Raw genomic sequence first — 17,036 nt, 5'->3', positions numbered from 1 at the left:
TACCTATTCCGTTAGCTTAGCACTTGATCGTTTAGTATGTTGATATTGCTTTCTTCATGACTTATACATGTTCCTATGACTATGAGATTATGCAACTCCCGTTTACCGGAGGAACACTTTGTGTGCTACCAAACATCACAACGTAACTAGGTGATTATAAAGGTGCTCTACAGGTGTCTCCAAAGGTACTTGTTGAGTTGGCGTATTTCAAGATTAGGATTTGTCACTCCGATCGTCGAAGAGGTATCTCTGGGCCCACTCGGTAATACACATCACTATAAGCCTTGCAAGCATTGTAACTAATGAGTTAGTTGCGGGATGATGTATTACGGAATGAGTAAAGAGACTTGCCGGTAACGAGATTGAACTGGGTATTGAGATACCGACGATCGAATCTCGGGCAAGTAACATACCGATGACAAAGGGAACAACGTATGTTGTTATGCGGTTTGACCGATAAAGATCTTCGTAGAATATGTAGGAGCCAATATGAGCATCGAGGTTCCGCTATTGGTTATTGACCGGAGATGTGTCTCGGTCATGTCTACATAGTTCTCGAACCCGTAGGGTCCGCATGCTTAATGTTCGGTGACGATTTGTATTATGAGTTTATGTGTTTTGATGTACCTAAGGTAGTTCAGAGTCCCATATGAGATCGGGGACATGACGAGGAGTCTCGAAATGGCCGAGACGTAAAGATCGATATATTGGATGACTATATTCGGACATTGGAAAGGTTCCGAGTGATTCGGGTATTTGTCGGAGTACCGGAGAGTTACGGGAATTTGCCGGGGAGTATATGGGCTTTATTGGGCTTTAGGGGAAAGAGAGAGGAGAGGCTGCATGCCCCCAATGCTTAGTCCGAATTGGACTAGGGGGAGGGGCGGCGCCCCCTCCTTCCTTCTCTTCTCTTTCCCTTTCCTTCTCTCCTACTCCTACTACTTGGAAGGGCTCCTAGTTCTACTAGGAAAGGGGGAATCCTACTCCCGGTGGGAGTAGGACTCCCCTAGGGCGTGCCATAGAGAGGACCGGCCCTCCCCCTCCTCCACTCCTTTATATACGGGGAGGGGGCACCCCTTGGAGACACAACAATTGATCATTGATCTTTTAGCTGTGTGCGGTGCCCCCCTCCACCATAATCCACCTCGGTCATATCGTAGCGGTGCTTAGGCGAAGCCCTGCGTTGGTAGCATCATCATCACTGTCATCACGCCGTCGTGCTGACGGAACTCTCCCTCGAAGCTCTGCTAGATCAGAGTTCGTGGGACGTCATCGAGCTGAACATGTGCTGAACTCGGAGGTGCCATGCGTTCGGTACTTGGATCGGTCGGATCGTGAAGACGTACGACTACATCAACCGTGTTGTGCTAACGCTTCCACTTTCGGTCTACGAGGGTACGTGGACACACTCTCCCCTCTCGTTGCTATGCATCACCATGATCCTGCGTGTGCGTAGGAAAATTTTGAAATTACTACGTTCCCCAACACAAACATATGCTTACGTGGTGGCGGGATAAGGTCCACGGACTCATGAACCGGCGCCTTCACCTTTGCATTATCAGCATCATAAGTCGGATGATACTTGGAGATATCAGTTTCTTCAGCCAATTTGCTTGCCAAAGGACGCATCTCCCTTACTATATTGGTGAAGTCGCCGGTGCTGAAGGGAGACCCATATTCTTTTAAGCTAGGACAACCGGTGGCTAGCTATTCCGGGTCAAGTTCTGCTTGCCATGCTTTTTCCCGGCTCAGTGCGGCGATGGCACTGGCTCTGGCGGCTGATCGCTTCAAATCTTCAACCCTTTGTGGAGGCACAGACAGTTTTTCCAACACTTCCTTAATGAGGGAAGGTGGTTGTTTCTTATGGGAGGCAGCAGAGATAGCCCGTTGAGCACCTGTGTAGAATTGCTCCACAAGAGTATATACAGCCTTAGGCCGGATGCACATGTCTTGACCCAGCTTGGAGCTTCTGGAGCCTGCATTGCCAAAGATATTTATAAACCGGCTCCATGGTTGATCAATATTGATGATGAAAGATTGAAATACAATATTACTTACCAAAGATGGCAGTTGTCATGCTGTTGATTTGATACTTTAAACCAGACAACTCGTTGGTTACCGGCTTAAGGGTAGCTTCGGCACCTTCTGCTCTCTTTAATAGAGCTGCCTTTTCGGTCTCCCAGCCGGTTCTCTCAGTACTGAATTCCTTTTTCATATTTTCAATTTTTTCTAAAGCGGTCTTCAGCTATGATTTGGCCTTTGAAGTCTCTAATTACTGGGTTTGAATGTTTTGCCTCAGATCATTAACTTGGAATTCCTTCATATTTAGTTCAGCCTGCAACATGAACAAGATAGGAATCATTATGATCATCTTATTTGAAGTCCCAAGCACAATACAAGTATTTTACTTGGCACTTGGGGGCTAATGCACATTGCTCTTTTTTGAAGACAAATCTTTCATGACCCGGCTTAGCCATGATGATTAAGCCAGCTCATGGGGGCTGCATATTTGGATTTTGTTCATAATTTTGGTGATAAGTCCCGGCTTAGCCATGCTGGTTAACCCAGCCCTTGGGGGCTACAGGTGCCAAATTAAGCACTACTATTTGAAGTCCCGGCTTTAGCTATGCAGCTTAAGCCGACCCTTGGGGGCTACTTGTGTTGATTATGTGGTTCTAACATGCTATGACATGGATATCAAGGTCAACAAGGTTACCTAAAAGTCTACAACATATTCCATTCTATCATATCCAGTAGACTTGGCGGCCGACAGAGATATATTTATATGGAGAACATTACAGTATTTACCTCAAAACGTTCCTTCATAAGGTTGACCAGGCCAGCTTCAAAGTCACGACTGGTGTGAAGGTGGTTTAGATAAGTAGAGTGAATCTCTTGAGCATTGAATTGGGCGTAGCTTTCCAAGTCCAACTTCCACTTGCCCTTATCAACAACGGAAAATTCTTCTTTGGCGATGTGTTTGGATAGGAAAGTGGGGTTGCCTGGTGCTGTATAAGCTGTCCCAGTAATCATTATGTCTTTAGTCTCCTGAGCTGGCTGAGCGGGACTGGGCGGCTTAGCAGTTTCCGGATCAACATCCATCGCGTTCATGGTGATAGGGTGCTCTTCTGGTGGCGGATCATCCGTGGCTACTTCTAAAGTTTGATGCAAAGATTCAGACAGAGTCTGCTTCTCCGGGCAGCAACCTTGGGATCTTCAGCCGGTTTATTAACCTTCATTTTCTTGCTAGGTTTGGCTATAGCACTGAAAATAAAACACGTAATGAGATTAGTACACCAATTGGGTAAGGTGTTAAAGCAAGCAGGTTTAAGTGTTCTCACCCAGGAATAGTCTTGAACAGAGGAACCTGAGTCCCAGTTGAGTCACCAGAAGAAGAGTGAGAGGTTCCCTGATAGTTTGAATCAGAAGGGTTAAGAGGTTGTCGAAAAAGACCCGCCTTTGGAAAAGCTAAGTCGGAAATTTGTGACACCTCTGCTTGGCGCTTGCGAGGAACTGACGTGTTTGGTAAGCCGGAAGATAATATCCCGCCGCCACTGTTCCGGGTTGTGCAATGAGCTTCATGTTGCTGTTGTCGGCGTTTTGGGAACGGGGGTCCCCAGACTTGCCTGCCTGCGGCCCCCGGCATGGCTGAGCCAGTAGGCCGTACGACCCATCTTCACCAGCAAAGCATCCAAGACCCTCACGAGGGGCCAAGCCTCGTGAGGCGGACGACGCAAGACCTCCCCTGGAGAGGCTTAGCTAGGCAGGCTCGCGAGGAGCGAAGATATCAAGGCGAGGCGAACCTCACGAGGCTCTCATGACGTGAGCCATGACGATCAACACCAGGCGGGCGCCAGCGCGCGCAGCATCCTTGTTTCCTCTTTGGTGCAAAGGGCGCAAGCGTAGCCGCGGAGTACCGAGGCATCAGGCAAAGGTTGCCATTCCGGTGCAACAAGACCATGACCATGGACTGCAAGACGGAGGTCATCGTGGAGCCCAAGACGGCGTCACCACCAAAGCTTTGTGCAGGCGAAGACTACTTTTGTCAGGATAACTTGTACTAGCTGTCCCCTTTCCAATAAGCCCGCCATTGTTGGCTCCCTTCCCGCTCGATATTTGGGAAGAGGACCAGGGCCTCTATAAATAGGAATAGCCACCACCAGGGGAGAGGGCGGGATCATGTCATCTTAGCTGAAGACACACACCTCAAGCTCACATGTGCAAGAACACCTCAACCTCATGAGGCTGTTCTTCCCTTGTATTGTTCATCATTAGCCCAAGAGGCAATCCACCACCACCACACTGGAGCAGGGTATTACACCACAACGGTGGCTCGAACCAGTATAAACCCCGTGTCTTTTTGTGTTGAGAGTTCGTCGAGTTCGTTCGCGAGATCTAGTGAGCTAGAGCATTGATCGGCAGGAGGGAAAGACTTCGCACGCACCCCAGTGTTTGAACCTTAAGGGTTTGCCGGAACCCCACATCCGACATTTGGCGTGCCAGGTAGGGGTGCGCCGGAGCTTCTTCTCCACCAATCAGCTCTCCGACGTTCACCGACTAGGATGTCTGGCAACCCAAGGGCCGGATCCGACCGCTGGGCAGCCTGGCCAGCCCGGACGGCTTCGCCTGCCCATGAAGATCTCGACCCCGCACCTCAAGTGGCACGGGCGCCTCCAAGCTCCGCCGGGCGTGGACAGCGCGGCCAGGCATCATCCACCCTCACCCCGCGGCAAGCCCGAGCCGCGGCGAGAGCAGCGAGTCACGCCGTAGCAACGGCACCGCACTCACGGCGGGAGCAAGCGAACATGTGGGCGGCACTCACAGTGGCAAGGGAGCTCCTGCGATGCAGGCTGATGGAGAGCGGCCGGGACACGCTGCTCGTGTTGCTGAGCTGCTGGACGCAGCAGCGTCGGGAGCACCACCCTTCAGCTATCGACTCCCCCCCAGGCCAGTGCAAGGTCGCGCGGCGAGCCTCACCACATCTGTGCGCCGTCGACTACGCCTGGGATCTTCGCCAACATCAGCACGGTTGGCGGCGTAGGGGGCTCCAATCCCCCCATGCCACCCTTGACAAGAATGAGTGCAAGCGTAACCCCCATGGTCCCGGACGGATGCCATATTATCATCCCCAAGACGCCATCATGGGTGGAGCAACATGGAGTGTGGGGCACCACGGCGAGGTGTTCGGGGTGACGGCCCCGGAAGCCTATGTGCCCCGCATGATGGACCAAGGGTACGCACCAGAGGACGACATTGGCTCATTCGTTGGAGAAGATTGGGGAGAAGGGGCGCTAGGAGTCGAAGCCTTCCAAGAGCCAGTGGAGAACCACAGCGATCGCGCCGGCGACAGCAACTACAGGGTACCGCTAACCTCTCAGGAACATGCTTATGCTAACCATGGACTACAGATGAATCAGGTTGCAGCACCGATCTCCGGCACGGCGGCACCCGTCTCAACAAGGGAGACACGCTGGGGGCCACCAAGAGGGGGCCAGGAGCAAGGCCCCTCTCCAAGGCACGCGAAACCAGGGGACACCCGGAGGTAGGCCCTCTGCCGGGGTGGCTACAACGACCCTTCCCCCGACAGAGGACTCGTGGTCGCCGAGGGAACCACCGGCGTCCTCTTTCCCTCCTTTGTGTCGTCCTGGTCTCCAGCCGACTCAAAGGAGGTCAAGAGTGGCGCAAGGCGGGGCCCTCGTCTGGCGATATGAAGCAAGGCCGGTACCTGTGAAGAAGGCCCAGTGCCTGTCAAGCTCGCCGCCCGTGACACTCTCACATAATAATGAGTTGGGGCTGTACACGCCCCGGAGTCTCAGGAGCGCCGACCTCAGGCCCTGGGGCTCCCTCCCATGCATAGTGGACAGCACTTAGCTCCGCGCTGGTGAGAAGACTTGAAGACCCGAAGACTAGACTAGGTGCCTGACGCGGCCTTTTGCTTTGGATCTCTCTTTCCGTGGCTTTGCTTTCTGATTCCGGACTTAAGTTGAAGCTGAATTTTTATCATTGCGCGCGAGGGGTGCCTTTTCTCGTTCGAGTCGTTTTCGCCTTCTGGATCTTGTTTGGTTTGGGACTCACGTCCGTCGCCTTTCCCTCGCAAAGCTCCTCGCGAGCCAGACCGCGCAGGGTATGTGCTAGCACTACGCCTGGTGCTCACCCCTTGCGGGGCCCTCTCAAACGGGGCGATAAGCTCCGCATGATTCTCAGGAAATCGTTGCCTCACGACCCAGCCCTAAGTTGGCGCTAGCTAAGGTAAACCACGACGGGAAACTCACCCCCAGCTTCATGAGCTCACGAGGACATATACCCACATCGCATAGGAAAGTAAAAATTGCAATTTGCTTACACGAGGGGCTCCCCCTCTCAAAATGCTCTTACAAGTTTTCCAAGGGCCACGCCCGAGTTTTGCATGCAGAATAAAATGACAGGAGAATATGGGATCAGCCAGAGACATCGCTCGCTGCATCGTCCACGGACGCGTCACTCGCATCATCATCATCTCCGTTGGAATCATCGCCACAGTCGGTGACGCCCCCATCACCGTCATTGACCATGTCACCTTCATCTGCGACGACCACCACCCCATCGTTCTCCAAGGTGAAAGCCCTGACCAACGCATCGACATGGTCCTCTACCCTACGCGCCAAGTCGCCCCAGACGGCAATGGGCATAGGAGCAATGGCGGCATCAAAGTCGAAGTTGGGGTCGGCGTTCAGAAGGTGGCTGAAGACACGGGAGAAGGCGCGCTGAAGCAGGCCACAACCCCTCTCCTCCACAAGCTGCCGAGCTCTGGCAGATTGAGCCTCCAGGCACGTCACCACCTCGGTGAAGAAGGTCAGGTGGCCGGCGTAGTCATTTGAGTGAGGGGTCGGGGCGTTCTCGTTGCAGATATAACCCAGGGCGGTGTTGGCCTTGTTCCGAAGGTCTTGGAGCATAGGAGCATGCTCACGCTCCAGCGTTCGGCGTTGAAGCACTTCCTCTCTGTTTTGCCGAGCGATGGCCTCGACGTCGTCAATTCGTCTCCGAAGGGAAAGCAGCTCAGCGCGGGCGGAGGCCAAGTCCGCCTGTGCCGTAACCAGGGCGGTGGCCATGGCCTCCGCACGCCTCTCGGCCTCGTCCAACCTGGGCCTGAGGGCGGCGGCCCTGCCCACACCCTCCTGACCAGCGAGCTCCAGCCTCAAGTCGTACCTGCCCTCCAGATCAGCGTGAACCACAGCCACCCGGCGATCGATCTCCTCCTCGACTCTGGCCTCGCGGGCCCCGACGACATCTTCAGCTTGAGCGACTTGATGCTCCCTCGTCTCTAGTTGCTCGAGCTCGAGGCTGCGCTCCACGGCCTCCAGGGCCAGCGTCTCCTCGCACCGCCAGACCTCCTCTTCAGGCGTCCCCCTCATCGACGCAAGGGCAGCCCCACGCGCCTCGACTTGCTGCTCAAGGGACGCGCTCCAGGCCTGGAGCTCCCACGCGCACTCCTCCACAGCCTCGCGGCGGCGATCGGCCTCGTGAGCTTCCTTCAAGGCTCGCGACCGGGCCTCATTGGCAATCTTGAGGGACGCCTCAACCTTCGTGTTCTCGAGGTAGCGATGATAACGGCCAAGGTTGATGGCCACTCATAGCTTACGCCACTCCTCCACCAACCGAAGACCTTCAGCCTCAAGACGCGAGTCGACACTAGCAAGCTCTTCACCAAGACGGTTCATCGCGCCCATCGCCTCCTGGAAGAGCTCGTGGCGGACCACGCTGCGCCCGCGCTAGAGCTCGAACGCTCGGCCCATCTCTTCCTCCGCCTCGGGGGCTGCGGGTCGAGCATCAAGTGGCGTGCCATCTCCTGGCTGGGGGCTGGGGGCTGGCGAGGCCCCGGGCGCCAACTGACCCTCGCGAGGGGCCTGAACCGAACAAGGCCCGCTGCTTGAAGGAAGCTCCAGCATCGAGGCTATCCACCTACCAACCATGACCAAGGGAGGAGCCATTGGCACGCCTGCTGCGCTCCGAGCAAGGCCGCGAAGAAAGGACGGCGAAGGCTCAAGCTCGGGGCGCCTTGATGATGGACCAGCTCCCAAGGTTGACCACACGCCGTGAGCAGCGTCTGAGCCTGAAGCACTGGAGCTTGGCGAGTGTGATGGGATGAGAGGGAGCTGCTTCTCTGGAGATTTCATGGCCTTAGCAGAAGGGGACCTGAGGGGACAATTGTCAGGAAAGGAAGGCGGCACATAGAAGATCACCAAGAGAAGGTACTTACTCGTCGACAGCGACGTACTTCCGTCGCTTCAGCGGCCCGAAGATGTTGCTACCGCTGGGGGATCCCTTCCTCTTGCGGAGCTCCTCGAAGTCCACACAAAGGCGACCAAAGCACTGGACGTGACGGCAGGCACGCGGCGGAGCTGAAGAGGAACCAAGAGGGATAGCCTCAGGGGAGCCTGGCTGTGGCGAACAGCCCAGCTCTTTCTCAATGTGACCTCCCGAGGCCCCTGGAGCCTCGGCCTCGGGAGCCGCATGCCGCATCTCGTCAGCGACCGACGCCTCAGGAGGGGCGTCGCAAGCTCCCGAGGACGACGCCCCCGGATCACTGCTCGGCATGTGCTCCTCAACATCTAAGCAGCCAGCACCCATCGCCGCTCGCTCCCCCGCACCATCACCAGGGCGAGCTTGTCACCGGCAGCGAAGAATGGGACCACGATGACGGGATTCTCGCGGGGCCCCTCCAAGCCAATTGGGCGCAGCCCTCACTCATCAAAGGAAGGCATGGACACGACAAAGGTGGCGTTGTTCTCGCAGCGGTACATCATGCAACTTTTCTTGGGCATCTCGTCCGGCAGAGGTTTCTTCCCCTTGTCAGCTTGCTTCGGCGCCATGGCGGTGAAGCGGGCGGAGTGCTGGACGGACTGAGGAGGCGGAGCAGGGCATCGAGGAAGAAGGGAGATTGGAAGATTGGAAGAACCAGGCGCGGAGAGGGAAGAATAACTGTGCAAGAAGCGGGGCCACATAGCCAGGCGGATTCAAAGGCAGCGTGGGGAAGTGGAGACGCCCACGTCCAATCAACCGCCACGCGTCAAAGAAGGCCGCATGCTTTTGGGGCCCGCGGCGCTTCGATCTTGACCCTTGGCTTCGCCGCGAAGCCAAGCCCGAGCGCACCTTGGGCCCGGGGGCTACTGTCGGCGTTCTGGGAACGGGGGTCCCCAAACTTGCCTGCCTGCGGCCCGCGGTGTGGCTGAGCTAGCAGGCCGTACGACCCATCTTCACCAGCGAAGCATCCAAGACCCTCGCGAGGGTCCAAGCCTCGCGAGGCGGACGACGCAAGACCTCCCCTGGAGAGGCTTAGCTAGGCAGGCTCGCGAGGAGCGGAGATATCAAGGTGAGGCGGACCTCATGAGGCTCTCATGACATGAGCCATGACGATCGACACCAGGCGGGCGCCAGGCGGGCGCCAGCGCGGGCAGCGTCCTTGTTTCCTCTTTGGTGCAAAGGGGGCAAGCGCAGCAGCGGAGTACCGAGGCATCAGGCAAAGGTTGCCATTCCGGTGCAACAAGACCATGACCATGGACTGCAAGACGGAGGTCATCATGGAGCCCAAGACGGCGTCACCACCAAAGCTTTGTGCAGGCGAAGACTACTTTTGTCAGGATAATTTGTACTAGTTGTCCGCTTTCAAATTAGCCCGCCATTGTTGGCTCCCTTCCCGCTTGATATTTGGGAAGAGGACCAGGGCCTCTATAAATAGGACTAGCCACCACTAGGGGAGAGGGCGGGATCATCTCATCTTAGCTGAAGAGACACACCGCAAGCTCACACGCGCAAGAACACCTCAACCTCACGAGGCTGTTCTTCCCTTGTATTGTTCATCATTAGCCCAAGAGGCAATCCAACACCACCACACTAGAGTAGGGTATTACACCACAACGGTGGCCTGAACCAGTATAAACCCCGTGTCTTTTTGTGTTGAGATTTCGTCGAGTTCGTCCACGAGATCTAGTGAGCTGGAGCGTTGATTGGCAGGAGGGAAAAACTTCACGCGCACCCCAGTGTTCGAACCTTAAGGGTTTGCCGGAACCCCACATCCGACAGCTATTTCTTGAAAATAAAGTTGGGATCCAAGTAAGCTAAATGGTGAGAAAACCTTACTTTCCGGCTCGCCCGACGCACTCTCTGTCTGATCAGAGGTTCAGAGTTGGAGGAAATGATAGTTACCTCTTCAACATATGCTTGGCTTCCTTCCGTGTCATCCTGAGAGTTTTAAGCATCAATAAGATGCACAAAAATGAGTCAAGGGAGTTTAGTTCTACCTCCCACTCATCATCATCCAAGTTAAATAACGCGGAGGGGTTGGTCTTGTTCTTGGCAGGATTTTTCTGAGCCTTATTCTTTTCTGGGTCTTCTTGGCCGGTTTATCTTGTAATTTCCTGTTCTAGAAAGGAGAGTCGGCCTATAGAAGTTCAAGATAAGAATAATAAAGTAGATTGACAGATAATGAGTTAATGAAAATTGCTCCAAAATACTTACGGCTGGCGGCTTGTTGAGGGTACAAAAGGGGTTCAGCCCCGTCTTGCTGCAAGTGGCCAAGCTTTCGTTCAACAATGTCTTGACCATCTTGTTGAGGCTCTCCGTCCAGTCGCACTTGGCTATGGCATTGTGGATCTTTGATGTCACAGGTATACTCACACATCAAGCCGGACTGACGGCTTAAGGGCAAGATTCTCCATGCGACCCAGCATCGGACTAGATCAACTCCAGTTAAGACATTTGCCGTTAAGGCTCTGATTTTTCCAAATATGGGCATATATTTGGCCCGTTCTGCTGTGCTGATCCAACCAGGGAGGGGGTGCCTGTTGCTAAGCCGGCTCTCATGATAACCCAGCAAGGGATTTTCACCCTCTGGAGATGTGTCTTGGCAATAAAACCAAGTTTGGTTCCAGTCCTTGGGGTGACTTGGAAGTGTAGCAGCTGGGAAAGTAGCTTATTTTCCTCTCTGAATTGAAATGCCGCCTAATTCTAGGCTGGGCCCATATGTGAACTCGGTTTGAAGATTCAAGTAATAGAATTCCCTGAACAGCTCTACAGTGGGCTCCTGTTGAAGATATACTTCGCAAAATACTTGGAAGTTGCAAATGTTTGAAACAGAATTGGGCCCGATATCTTGCGGATGAAGTTGAAAGAAATGCAGTACATCATGAAAGAATTTTGAGCCAGATGGAGTGAACCCTCGGAGCATGTGATCAGTGAAAACTACAACTTCACCCTCTTTTGGTTCAGGGGTGGTCTCGGTTCCTGGGGCCCTCCAGTGGATCACATCCTTTTTGGCCAGGACACATTCCTTTACAAATTCATTAAGGATTTCTTCCATGAAAGTGGAAGCAACCCAATTGCACGAAGTGATGGTCTTGGTCATTTTTTTTAATGAAAAGCCTAAAGAAAAATATTTCCGGTTTAAGGTTATGCTGTTAAGCCGGCCAGTGGTCAAAAAATGAGTGTCGTGCAAGGCTAATTCATATACAGAGGATGATGTGCTCTAGACATTGGTATGATTAAACCGGAAAGATAACGCTGAGTCAGGCAGATATATACTGGTGGCTTAAAAGGGGACTAATGGTACATGGCGGGTTATGGTTTATCAGTTAAGCCGCTCGACAAGGTGCCATATTTCAGACCTATAAGTAAGGATTTGTTAAGTGATGACAAACATATTCCATAGATTGGTGCTGTAATTTTGGATCTATAGCAGTTTGGAAAATGCAAATAAATTTTAAACCTAAGGTGGTATCAGTAGAAGAACTCATATGTTCAGATGAGATCTTTTCTACAGAAGGATGATCTTTTTTGATTGATAAGGGATGCTAACTATTGCCGCACAAACTTTGGTGCCGTATTTAGATCGAACTACACGATCTAAAGAGGAAAAAAACAAAGAACGACAAAGAACTCCGATGAACTAGGCAATCCCTAGTATGCATCTAGTGTAAAGCAAAGCGGGTACCTGTTGATGCTGATGAACAGCGGGAGCACGCCGCATTTCTCTGGTCCATTCAGGTTGATGCAGCGGCCGGAGTTGGAGACGTTAGAGGAAGATGGTGGCGGCAGAGCTCGGGCGCTGTGGAGTCGCAAGGAGGAAGATGCGGAGGCAGGGGGTAAAAAATGAAAAGAAGGACCCCCCGTCCCTATTTATAAGGCAGTGGATATATGTCATGCGTAGGAATCGAGGAGGCCAAAAAGATGATTATGTGGCTACACAGACACCTCGATTTTTGGGAGATCCATTAAAGATAAAGATCTGTTGAGATGTTTTGGGCTTCATGCAAAGTTAATGCGAGATGACGTCATGGCGGTTTAATACAGTTCTGAGGTGTGACGTCATGGCGGGTTATAATGAATTGGTAAGGAATTAGCGATGCAAGATTCTGCTAAATCAAGTGCTGAAGATTGATGTGAACAAGTTCAAATCAACCTAGGGCCTAATGTTGGGCATAACTGGGTATGACCTGCCCAGGAGGGGATGGGGCATGCCACTGGAGGCTTAATATGAAGAGGCCGAAGAAGATATGAAGATGGCGGTTCATAGAGCAAGCTTATTGAAGGCCTAAGACCCGGGGACGACTTGAGGCCCACGGGTGTGAGCCGCCATATGTTTAACTTGTATTGTAAGGCATGATTAGTTGGTTACCAAGCCAGACACGTTGTGTATGAGCTGGCCCGGACTCTGTAAGACGGCGAGCATCAACCTGTATATAAAGGGGTGACCCGATGGCGGGTTAACTCAAGAAACAACTCATTGAGAACTAGGTCAAGCGTATTCGCTCCCTGGTAATCGAAACCCAAGCAATACAACCTAAAGCAGGAGTAGGCTTTTACCTCGTTGAGAGGGGCTGAACCTGGGTAAACTCTTTGTGTCCTTTGTCTCTTTTAACCCCTTCAAGATAACCTAGATGCGATGGCTCCACACCTAAGTCCTTTCGCTAGGGCATCTGCCGTGTTAAGTCCATGACAGGCGTGGAGTGCTTTATCCAGATCACTTGTAACTGTGATTACATTGGGCCCCGTCATTTTAAGCTTCATGTACCCGTAATGGGGTATGGCTTGAGAGCATGAGAAGGCGTCCCACCCCAAAAGGGCATGATATCCACTATTGAAGGGGGGCACATGGAAGAGCAACTCTTCGGACCTGTAATTCTCAGGCGTGCTGAATACCACATCAAGTTTGATTTTCCCCAAACATCACACTTCTCGACTGGGGATGATGCCTTGAAAGGTGGTGCAGCTTTGCTCGATGCGTGCTCTATCAATATGCATTTTGTTGAGCGTGTCCTCATAGATGAGGTTAAGCCCACTATCACCGTCCATGAGCACTTTGGTAAGTCGGAAGTCGTCCACAATTGGGTTTAAGACCAAGGCGACGGGTGCTCAGACTGATTGGGCCCTTGGTTTGTTGTCAACAATGAAAGTTATCGCCGCGTTGTTCCATGGGCTCATTGTGGTTACTTGGTTAATTTCGGTTAGGTCGTGGTGTGCCCTTTTGCGCTGATAATTTGAAGAGAAGGTCTCAAAGACCGTAAAGACGTTAAGATCGTCATCTTCTGGAGAATGTTTCTCTAGAGTAGCGGTGGTGAGGATAGCCTCCCCACTTTTAGCCACTTGCCGGAGTATCCAACATGCCTGAAGGTTATGAGTTGGTTCAGTGCTTGGCGTCGCATGTACCGGATAGGGCTTGTCAAGGAATTCGCTGAGGACGGACCTATATCCCATGAAGGGTTTGTTCTTGCCAAAGGGCGTGTGATCGGATGCCTCGTAAGGGTGTATCCGTTTTGCCCGGGTCGTGGACTGCTTAAAGGCAGCAGGTTCCAACCGGGCTTTCTGGGCCTTCCATGTGCTTTCCATCGCGCAGTACTTCCGTACTAAGTGTGATAATTCCGTAAAATTCTGTATGAGATGATGGTTGAGGGCGTTCAGGATTCCCTCATGTGTACAATTACGATGAAAAACCGAAACTGCATTGTCATCGCATCAATCTTTAATCTTGTTTTTAACAAGGAGGAATCTGGCCCAGAAGTGATGGACCATTTCCAGAGGTTGCTGCCATACATACATTAGGTCACATATGTCTGGAGGGGATGAATTACTTGGATAGTATTGATTGTGGTGGGTGGGTGGGCTAAAACCCTAATCCCGACCCATGATTGAATCCGGAGCTTGAAAAATCTCTGAGGTCACTAGTTTGGGTCTAGGAAGATCCAAGTGCTTTCCGGACCCTATGTCCGACCCTGAGCTCGGAGGACGTGAAGTCTCATCCCGAGGGAGGGTGTCTGGCTCAAGGAGCTCGGAGATCCAAACATAGATGGTCTTTAACTTATGGGAAGAAGTGCTTTCGGCTCGTTCCTCGATGACCGCTACCAGGTGGGTGATCGGCGGAATTGATTTCCCTCTGATCGGGTTTGAGCCCGATCTGATCATAATTCGTTGCAAGCCCCAGGGCGGCGATGCGATCTAGCAGCTCATTTAAGGACGAGACATCCGCCAGATCCATCTTTTCGGAGTGCCGAGACCGATGTGGAGGTGGTGTTTGGCGATCACGGGGGGCGTCGTCGGCTTGATGGCCGTGTGGGTGCCCACGGTGAATCCGCCGAGCTGGAGAACCTGTCCTGAAGCTAGGCTCCTTCCAGAAGTGATATCATCGTTGATGACAAGGCGAGCCATCGATTCTTCTATTGACAACACAATGGAACTCTCAATGAAAGCACCAATGTCGGTGTCAAAACTGGCAGATCTCGGGTAGGGGGTCCCAAACTAGTGTCTGAGGATCGATGGTAACACGGGACAAGTGGGACACAATATTTACCCAGGTTTGGGCCCTCTTAATGGAGGTAAAACCCTACGTCCTGCTTGATTGTATTCGATGAGTATAGGGGTTACAAGAGTTGATCTACCTTGAGATCGTAATGGCTAAACCCTAGAAGTCTAGCCTATGAGAATTCTGATAGCCTCTATGGACTAAACCCTCCGGCTTATATACACACTGGAGGGGCCTAGGGTAGTACAAAGTCAGTTTGCAGAAGAAGGAAATAACACATCCGGACACCAAAACTTGCCGTTCACGCATACAGGAGTCCTAGCCGGACACGGGGATGATCTTCAGTATTTATCCTCGCGGCCCATCAGTGCGGCCCATGTTGAATAGGCCGGGCATCCGAGGACCACCTAATCCATAACTCCCTCAGGAACCACCTATAATATATCTAGCATGGAAGACAGTGAGATCTCTTGGTTGTTATGTTGAAAATGAAAGCATACCGCTCAAAATTATATTCATGTCTGTTTTAAAAGCTCGAGCTCTGGCACCTCTGCAAATCCCTGCTTCCCTCTGCGAAGGGCCTATCTATTTACTTTTATTGTTGAGTCATCATCTTCTTATAAAAAGCACCAGCTGGAGAGCACCACTGTCATTTATATGCTTTGTTATTAATTGATGTTGAGTATGAGTGTGACTGGATCTCTTTTGCCATGAATTATAATGTCTAGTCAGTCCTTGATCTTTAGGGGTGCTATGCATTTATGTTTTGCAGTCTCAGAAAGGGCTAGCAAGATACCATTTTGTTATATTATATCATGATTGTTTTGAAAAAGTGTTGTTATCCGAGATTCATTATTATTGCTCGCTAGTTGATTGTGCTATTGATATGAGTAAATGTGAGACCTAAATGTTATTGTGAATATGGTTAGTTCATGATCTTTGCTGAAAACCTGAATACTGGTTAGACATATTTACAACAACAAGATCAAATAGAGTTTGTAAAAGTTTTTCTTTGTCACTTCCAGTTTGTCAACTGAATTGCTTGAGGACAAGCAATGGGCTAAGCTTGGGGGATTTGATACATCTCCATAGTATCTACTTCTCCAAACTCTTTTGCCCTTGTTTTGGACTCTAATTTGCATGATTTGAATGGAACTAACCCAGACTGATGCAATTTTCAACATCATTGCCATGGTGTTATTTTTGTGCAGAAATAAAAGTTCTCGGATTGACCTGAAAATTTACGGAGAATATTTTTGGAATATATAAAAAATATTGGCACAAGAATCAACCAGAGGGGGGCCACCCAAAGGCCACAAGCCCTGGGGGCAGGCCTACCAGGCTTGTGGGCCCCCTAGACCACCTCCGACCCTAATTCCAACTCTACAAGTACCTATTCGTGCAGAGAAAATCAGAGAGAAGGATTCATCATGTTTTACGATACGGAGCCGCCGCCGCCTCCTATTCTTCATCGGGAGGTCTGATCTGGAGTTTGTTCGGGGCTCCGGAGAGGGAAATTCATCGCCATCATCATCACCAACCTTACTCCATCACCAATTACATGATGCTCACCGCCGGGAGTGAGTAATTCCATCGCATGCTTGCTGGACGGTGATGGGTTTGATGAGATTTATCATGTAATCGAGTTAGTTTTGTTAGGGTTTGATCCCTAGCATCCACTATGTTATGAGATTGATGTTGCTATGACTTTGCTATGCTTAATGCTTGCCACTAGGGCCTGAGTGCCATGATTTTAGTGTTGGGAAACGTAGCATGGAAAACAAAAAAAATTCTATGCTCACGCAAAGATTTATCCATGGAGATGCATAGCAACGAGGGGGAGGGTATGTATACGCACCCTTATAGACCTAAAGCGGAAGCGTTTGACAATGCGGTTGAAGTAGTTGAACTTCTTCTAGCTCCGATCGATCAAGTATCGAACGTACGACACCTCCGAGTTCTGCACACGTTCAGCTCGGTGATGTCCCTCGCCTTCTTGATCCAGCAAGGTGTCGATGTAGTAGATGAGTTCCGTCAACACGGCGGCGTGGTGACGGTGATGGTGAAGTGATTATTGGCTTCACCTAAGTACCGCAAAACAATGACCGGGGGTGTAAACTGTGGAGGGGGCGCCGCACACGGCTAACAATTGATGTTGTGTCTTCTTGGCGCCCCCTCCCCACATATATATAGGTGGGAGGAGAGGCATCCAAGGGGCACCCCCTTCCATATATCATCGGAGAGAAAAAGGGAAGGGGAAGAGAGA

This window comes from Triticum urartu, chromosome 5 (genome assembly GCF_003073215.2).
Source record: "Triticum urartu cultivar G1812 chromosome 5, Tu2.1, whole genome shotgun sequence".
NCBI classification, from domain to species: domain Eukaryota; kingdom Viridiplantae; phylum Streptophyta; class Magnoliopsida; order Poales; family Poaceae; genus Triticum; species Triticum urartu.
Note: the sequence above shows the minus strand (reverse complement) of the source record.